This window comes from Strix aluco, chromosome 35, assembly GCF_031877795.1.
Source record: "Strix aluco isolate bStrAlu1 chromosome 35, bStrAlu1.hap1, whole genome shotgun sequence".
Taxonomy (NCBI): domain Eukaryota; kingdom Metazoa; phylum Chordata; class Aves; order Strigiformes; family Strigidae; genus Strix; species Strix aluco.
The window spans coordinates 769303-778141 of NC_133965.1; the positions used below are offsets into that span (position 1 = coordinate 769303).

The following is an 8839-nucleotide window of genomic DNA, read 5'->3' on the forward strand; positions in this document are numbered from 1 at the left end:
GTACCTGACACTCCTGTCTGTCTGTCTGACAGGTCTGTTTGCACCCAGCCTCGCTTTTCCTTTCCTAAGCGTTAGCTCTGGCTTCCAAAGCCTCATTTTGATGCTCTAGGGCCTCATTTTGATGGTCCAAAGGCTCAACTGTAGTCTGCAGCATCTCCTGTGAAGGAGTTTGTGTGTGCCCCCGTGGGAGGTGCGTCCTACGAGCGCACGCATGTGGAGGACCCAAGGAGCAGTTGCCAGGGCCTGGGGAAGCCAAGGGGTTGCTGGTTGTTAGGACAAAGTGACTCAAGCAAGGGAATGCCTGGAAGAGCCCTTGTTCTTAGTCCTTCCTCCCCAAGCCCGTGGGGAGATAGAGATCCCACGCAGAGCTCTAGATCGGTGCTTTGGCAACTTACCCCTCTTCCTCGGCCTGCTCCCTGCCTCCTGGACACAGGCACTCGCTGGCGCTGCAGCAGCCGTGCCTCTGATACACCGCTCTGAACGCGTGGGCACTCTCCTGTGGTGGGTGTCTGCTGGAGAAGGAAGGGGAAAGGGTTGAGTCCTGCGGCAGCTGCACCCGCCCCAATAAAGACCGAAACTTCTCAACCGCTAAAAGGGAAGAGTTAAAACTAGAAGCCACACCTTGGGGGTCGAGCTGCATGGTGACTGTGGTCACACACACCCCGGATTTATGGTAACATTTTGGCACCCCAGATGGGACACTGCTGCTGAATCTCGACGGATCTGTGGGACCACAGGATCTCCAGCCAGCACCAAGGGATTCTCGGGGAGAACCTCCGATCCCCAGACCAAAGAGCTCGGTGCAAGTCACCTGGTAAGATTAAAGGCGTTCTTCTGGGATTTCTGGTTGCCTGCCTGTAAGATGTGCTGAAAGCCTCGCAAGGTTGGGCTATAAGGGTACCCAAGGGGTTCGAGTCCCCTCTTGGATAAGTTCTACCAGATGAAAGTTTGGAGGATGCCTGGGTTGTTGGCTTGGGGTTAGAGTCCCCGAGTGGGTTAGAGTCCCACTGAAAGAGCTGCAGGGGTTCGAGTGCCTCTACTCCATACGCTTGACATAAAAAGGCCTGAACCATAGGCCTTGAACCAAAGCCTGAACCACAGGCCTCGAACCTAGGAGTTGACTTCTGAGTGAACCTCCCAACCAGCATCATATCAGCATGAAATATGACCATGCTAACATCCTCTGAAAACTATAGGAAAAGAATATATATTTTTGGAACCTAAGCCAGCTGTTTCCTAGAAGACAGGAACTCCTTGGACGTGCCTGGGATCCTGAACAGATCTGGGATGCACACGAATGAAGTGAAGCCAACCTACCAGATGTTTCTGTGTTGCTTTTTTAATATGATTTGTTTGTTAAACTGTATAAAAGCAGGACCCTCTCACAGCGAAGATGGAGACCTCACCTATGGGTGGCCACACTGCGTAGGACTTCCCAATTGCCGGGAGCAGTTCTCCGATCCTTCGCTGTGACGGGGCTCCCTAGCTGAAGCATGGATCTGGATGATGGTAAAGCACTGGGGCAACCGGTGATGTATCTTTCTTAATCACTATAGCTAACTCTATGTGGTAATGATCAGGTGCATTACCTCGCTTGTTCTTTCTGCTGCTTTAAACTAAAGTAAAATAAGCTTATCATTTTAACTTGGTGTCTGTGTCCCCTCTGTTGACCCCGTCAACAGGCAAAACAAATTTGGCATCACGGACAGGATTCTAACAAAATGCCACTTTTTAAACCTAAACATAATGAATCTGCTCCGTCTGAAATTCCCAGATGGGAAAGCACTCCCAATAGCTCGCTGGCTCTCGAGTGGGCTAAGGTCAGAGAACCATGCAAACAATGGGAAGGATGGCTGAAAGAAGCCAAATACCTGGATGTGTTAAAATACATCCAAAATATTGCCTATTGAAAAAGAAAAAGAAATTGTGGGTTTGGGAAGACAGGGATGAATTTCGTTAGCAGCACATCGGAAACAGCACCAACTGAAAGAACAATTGTTTTCCCACATGGAGCGACAAATGTGTGATTTGCAGGGTCAAATTGTAACGTTACAGTGCCAAAATAAGTTGCTTGCCAATAAGTTGTATACTTATCAGACTGTAGCCGAAAGAGCTGCAGTACAGGTTGCACAGTATAAAAGAAGAAGGGGATGAGTGACTTGTAAGAAAGCGCATGCAGTGATTGCAGAAGGGGGTGTGCAGTGGGATCCCGATAGATGGGATGGAGATATCTGGGATTCTACAGATTCTGATGAAGCTGGTCCCTCAGATGAAATAGTGGATGTGAAACCAGCGTGGAGATGGAAATCAGAATTAGATGTTAATGGGCAACAAGGAAGGAAGGATCTGGTAGAAGATCATACTCAGCATGACATAAATGATAGACCTGAAAGATTTAAACAGAGGCCGGGGGAACCCCCGCTCTTTTGAGTGGTGCGTTTGCACAATCAGGGAGTGGCACGCGTAGCCCTAGATCCAGGGGATTCCAAGAAATTTTCAAGTTGGTATACTTTGTGAGACTAAACAACGAGTGAAGGAGGAAGGGATGAAAATGGCAATCTTTGTAGGAGACCCTGATGTGATCATGGTTGGTGCTTTAACGGTTACTCACAGGAATCGATTAATTAAGACTGCCCCACCAGCATATGGAAATGTAATCATGACTCTTTTGATTAATGAGACAGGAAATCCCCTTTGTGATGCGATAGAAAAAAAACAGCAGCTGGGTGACCCTGGAGAGTGGGGCCCCCGAGGGAGTGCAGGGAATCGAGATACTCGAGACTACCCTAAAGGCAGTGAAAACAGGATTTCTTGTAAGAAAATGTTTACAGCTTTGTTAAAAGATGGCATGTCTCGTGAAAATATTGACGGTGTTCCAACTGACTAGCAAGAAATTGCAGAGTTCTAAAACTAAGGATCCAGGGGTAACTCAGCCTACAGCACCTCTTCTTGAACCTCAATGGGACTCCACATCTGTACGTAGTGGGCCCTCCACGGGCAGATCAGTTGTTCTGGGGAGAAGGAGGACTGGGAGCTGGATTCTGATTTACACCCATGGAAAGAGACAAGGGAAATGGTCCAGTGTGATAAACAAGAATGAAGTGACGGCCAAGCTGCGGTGCAATGGATGCGGAAGGACCAGTGACCCCATGTGGAGCTCCAAATATTTTGGAAAAAACAGTCCTCGCAAAATGTAAAAGCCTTAATTGACACTAGCAGCACTTGCACTATCCAGGAAAAATTCCTTTGCTTAGTTGCAAGAAAAGAAGACCTTGTGCTTCCAGCAGCAGACGCGTGGACTCCAGGCACTGAAATACTGCCCTTGCTCCTCGACGAGCTGAAATTGTCTTCACTCCCTGGAAAGGAAAAAGGAAGAGTCAAAACATGATGGAAATTAGAACTCAAAGACTGTTTTCAAAATAACAGTGAATCACTTCCTTTGCCCATCCCGTGTGAACTTTAGAAGTTGTGTGAATTTTCAAACATCTCTGAGGACAAGCACTGGATTTGTTCCAGATGTTCAACATTTCTTCAGAACTGGTACTTCAACAAGAGCAGAAAAAACATTTGGACACAAACCCTTCACGCTACAGAAGCAGTGTTAGGACTCGGCTGGGACATTTGTTGTGACAACCTGTTTGCTTTCTCACAGCCACCAACGCGTGAATGAGGCTGCTCAGGCGGCTCCTTTGGGAGCACCCGGCTGTAACTGTAGGTTCCCCTTGCTTTAAACCACAGGAAAACGCTACGTGCTGGGAGGAAAGCTGCTCCCCTTTTGGTTTCTGAGCTGATGTACACCTTGGCTAGCAGGGTAGATGCATGTGTATAAATACACAAACACACAGGTTTTCATGGGGCCCAGAGGCATGGTAAGGCCATTCCAGTAGCCTTTAAATAATCCAATAATCACACGTGGCTCTCAAGTGCTTCTCAGGGGTTAAGTCATCTACTCAATTACTGACTTCTATGGATCACAGCTTTTATTTCCCAAGCTCTGGCGTATACAAGGAAAACTGCTCTTGTCTTGCTGAGGCCAGCACTAGGTAGGTGTACTAAGAAAATCTTCTCGTCTGGAAAAACCCACCCTAAAGTGAGGATTTTTTTCAGTCTGTCTCTCAAAAGGCAAATGTCCCAAGCCATCTCCAGGTCTCATGCTGCAGCCACAACTGTGTATGACGACTTTATCTGAGGGGCTGGAAAGAAGCTTCCAACATGCTCTGATCAGCTGGTCAGAGGGGAGCATCTCTCACCTGAGAATGTCTGGGCGCCATCCCATGCACAGACACCCCCGGCCAGCGGCTGCAGACGTACCAGGAACTCCATTTTTGCCATCATTCCCATGAGGGGAGATGCTGCTGCAGCTCCCATCATTCCCAATGGGGCAGATAAACCTTCAGGTGCACAATCCCTATGAAATCCTTCACAGAGCTGATGGTGATGGGCACATCTTGCCTGACTTTTCCTGATAAACAAAACTCTCCCATCTAAGAGACTAAGATACCAAATGCTGTCTTGGTATCACACTCCTCCCAAACCTACTTTTCCAAGTAAGACCCGAACAGGTAAACACATTGTCCTAAAAACGTAAAGCACTTAATTTGCTGAGCTTCCTTGCCTTCAAAAGCATCCTGTCATATGGCAAAGAGACTAAAATATGAACGTGTATGTTCACCACTCCATCGCAGCAACCAGAGGAATAAGTGGCACGCTGTCTCTGTAGATGGCTTTATTTAGAGACCCCAGGGGAAGAGAGAGCGCCTGACTTGTTCCAGCAAAGCCATTAGAAGCAGCTGGAAAAGTAGAGAGAATTCAGTTGTAATGCCCACTTATGAAAGCACCTGTATTTTTAAGGGATTTATCTTAATTCCTCTTAAAACCTTTAACTCTCGGCTACATCTCCAGTTCCAACCTTTACCAGCATAAGCAGTGTATTTCCAGGAATCACTAATGCTGCTTCTTTTCTATTTAATATGGGGTTGTTTCTGCAAGATTGGTTTTGTACACCATCTAGGAAAGAAAACCACACTGCTCACATGCTCTGACAAACGTAAGAAAAAGAAGCTGCAAAGAAGTGATGAAGTCTTGCTTTAGCATTTCAGGCTTTTCTTCAACTAACACCCCTAAAAATGACCCAATTTGAGGGCAAAGTCTCCCAGTGGGAAACACACTCGATCCACAGTGTCATGCCCACAGCTGGGTTTGGGCTCCGGTCCCTGGCCTTTGACTTCTTACTTATTTACTATGACTATACATGAGACTCTTGCCTTGGACGTACTATATATTTTGCATGAAACAGTAACTGGGTAAAGGTGAGTATAATCCTGGGAGCAAGGAACAGGACCCAGCACTCTCCTCCACACGGACTGCTCTGTTCTTTGGGTGGCAGAAGCTGCTCCCACATGCTCTCCCTCTGCTCATGTCTCCTACTCTCCACTACCGTGAGGTCTAAAGTCAGTGGATGAAGCTGAGGATGCTCCGCAGGTCGCAGTGGTTCAGGAACTCTTAGGAGAGGTGTGGATTTGAACTCCTTTGGTCTAAGGAGGGCACTGAACTCGGATCTTTCCCCCGAGCTCTGACCGCTCAGCTGCGACACAAAACAGGGGGATAGCACTAGCACAGGCCATATTTCAAAGGAATGAAACGTGCTGGTTGCCTGCACTGACAGAGGAGGTCTGGCTGCAGTTCAGAGTGAAGCCGAGGCACGCACGTGGGCACACCCAGGACTACAAGTAGGTGGCCAAGTCTGGGAGACGGGCACTCCTCTCTGCACCTCCTGGGGACGGGTGGGGGTGTGTTCCTGCCTGGCACACTCTCTGCTGTGGATCTTGGATTGCAGTACCCAACCGCCCCCTCTTATTTTCGATGCCCTTGAGTCATCAAGCTCAGCGGTGCGAGCTGTGCTCCCAGAATGACGGAGAGAAGCCGAGCACAGCAATGCCTGGCACCGCCAACACTGAGGGTACCAACAGGCAGCCCCTCCCCGTCCCACTGCGCTGCCCGGTGAAGCCGTCGCTCCCCACTCATGGGCGGATGCCCACCCAACTGCCTGCTACAGAGCTGTTAATCACGGCTCAGCTGACTGCACGGCACAGTAACAGCTGGGAACTCGGGCAGCTGGCAAAGATGCCGTCAGAGGAGACGTGGAGCAAAACTTCCAGTGTGAGTCTCCATCAATTGTTCAAACCTGCTGGGCGAGGAGACTTCCAGCTCAATACCAGACAGACGACTTCGGGGAAGAACTGCAGTGTGGATCCTGCTTCCCTGCCTTTAGAGCTAAACTTGATTTTACTTTCCCCTCAATTCATACTGCACGTTGTCTGATCTAAACTAATTCTTTATCTTGATTTTCGCTCATCCAGCTTACTTACTCTTCTCACTTTGGAAGAAGGTTTGTTATCAAATAGTCAAAATTTAGCTCATGAAGCAGTTTTCTGACCTCATCTAAATACTATTGTTTTGGTAGTAATGGGAACTGCATTAATACAAATTATAAGCACTGCAGATCTCAAAATAAATACAGAATGTGACTTGTGTATGCTGTGAAACCACAACCAGTCAAGCTCTTCCCTAAACACAGTCACTACAAACTAATTCCTGAGAGTGGCTGTGAGCCGTCATGTAGATTCTGCATATCACGATCATCTGAGCTTGTGTGTTTCTTAATTCTTTTCAATTCATGGATTTGTAGAGCAGCCACAAGCGGATGTTGGAACAGACAAAGAGCATTACAAGTATTTTCGTTTCCTGCTTTATAGACCTTGAGGAGATTCTTCATACAGGAATCAGCCCAACCTAAGTATTTTTCTGTGCTTCTATACGCAGTTTGAGCTCTTCCAACACCACCTTAAAACTGGCTCCCATCAATTGTCTCTCCTCAGGCTGAAATGACCTTTGTCAGGGGGAACGCATGTTCACAGAGTAGAAGGGAACAGTCTGGGTGACTTATCTTCCTCTTCAAACAAAAAGGCTCTTTCAATCAGAGATGGAAAGATGCTACTTTACTACACCAACCTCATCAGGAACATTGAAACTGGAGGTTCAAGAAATACAGACAGTCATGTAACATGATACTCAACTTGCATATGACAGCTTTATAAAACAGATGTGTAAATCCACCTACTGACTTATCTGACTTAGAACAGACACTTATCTTTTCTAAGGAAGCACATAGTGTCACCTCAGAAGATTTTTCATATACCTGGCACTACTATTTGTTCTGCTTGAAGGGATGGCAATATATTTCAAGTTCCTTGGGGAAGCGATGTACACCCTGCAGTGGCTGGAGGCTGGATTTATGAAAGGATGCCAGGTGCCCACCTCCAAAGGGAGAACTTTGGAAGTAGCACTCTCCCTGTCTGCCACCTCGCCAGGGCAATCCCTGTCTCAACCAGCAAAGCTTCTCAGCTGTGGGAAACGCTTGTTCCTGGGCATGCCTAGAAGCAGGCCGGCTTTAAAAGCACTGAACAGCTTGGCGCCTGGCTCCTCTCTAAAGACCGGGGTGAGTGTTTCACACTGCACCTAGGACATCAGAGTCCACACAAAAGCAGCCCAAGGAAAGCTCTCTTCTGCTGTCTGCTTCACTGGAGAAGGGATCCACCTGGGATCTGCAGGGCCACATTTAGCTTTGAACTGGGAGGAGGCTGTGCTTCATCTCCCCATCACACCACCTGGGACATGCGCCGCATCCAGCAGTAAGAACCGGATGAAGAAACAGGGTTCCCAGCCTCTCAGCTTATCACGGCTCTCTCCAGCTCCTCCGTAAATCCACCCCATTTAGGACGCCTGCCTGTCATCACCACCCGCTGCTACATGGTGGGATCCCAACAGGCCTGAATTTCCCACGGCTCCCACCTCCATCAGGAGACCCCCTACCAACCCCTGCACCCAGAACACCTGAGAAAACTAAGCTCTACAATCTAAAGTTTGGGGCAAAGTTGGGCAATGTCTATCTAGTTGCTCTTCCAGATGCTGGTTTGTTTTATTTTCTTCATTGTGGTTTACTTATTGGAACAGGGACTGGACATGCATTTCTCCCTTCTCCTAGCTACAACTGTAAAGGAATAAAAAGAGTTTCCTTTTAGCACATAATACTACGGAACAGGACTGTCAAGTCTGTTTTATGGCTATTCTGCTTGTTACATTGCTACATTCACATATGAAAAAGAAAAAATAACACAAACCTCTCTCAGTGGAGTCATTAGAACAGTTGCTCTCAAAAACGATGTGCAAGGCCGAGTCAAAAAGCTCAGCCAAGACCTGCTCATTAAGTATCCAAAGTGCCAACTGCACAGAGGGCTCCTCCTGTGCCTGCAGCGGTGGCGTCTGCGGGCCTTCGCACGGTTCCTGCCAAGAGAATGCCACCTGTCAAACATTCAGACTTCAGCTGCCACTTCTCTGATCTGGAAGAACGACTCAGCAAACAACACAACGACCAAGGACATCAGTCTATGCAGCACCTGGTCCCTCCAGCCTCTCCTTCTGCAAAAAGCATTCACAGGAGAAAGTGCTGGAAAGCAGGCACGCATTCAACCTGGGCAGTAGCAAAACCCCTGCGGGTTGGAGGAGAACTTCCTCCTTGATGTACTGGCTTTCTTTTTGGTAAATCTGAAAGGCAAGTGTCTCGTGACTGGCCAGACTAAGCCTCTCCTGCTGCCTCAGCATGCCCTGATCTCCAGACACGTGGCTTTATTGAGACTGCAAATAAAGATGACAGTTAGCCGTGGGGCAAGCAGAAGGTGGTCCAGGATTTTCTGCACTTTCCAGCATTCCTATTTTCTACCCTGTTTGTTATAACAAACAGATTGTCCTGTTATATCCTTATAAGGCAAGAGTGAAAAAA

The 8839-nt window shown here is 47.8% G+C and overlaps 1 long non-coding RNA gene across 1 annotated transcript; it reads right to left on the reverse strand.

The window, feature by feature from the left end:
- Positions 1-405: 405 nt before the first annotated feature.
- On the reverse strand, positions 406-8330 carry LOC141917232 (uncharacterized). Its single transcript, XR_012621260.1, has 3 exons — positions 8181-8330; positions 3272-3356; positions 406-512 (listed from the first exon to the last, which is right to left on the reverse strand). It is a non-coding gene; the product is annotated as an uncharacterized LOC141917232 (long non-coding RNA).
- Positions 8331-8839: the final 509 nt, after the last annotated feature.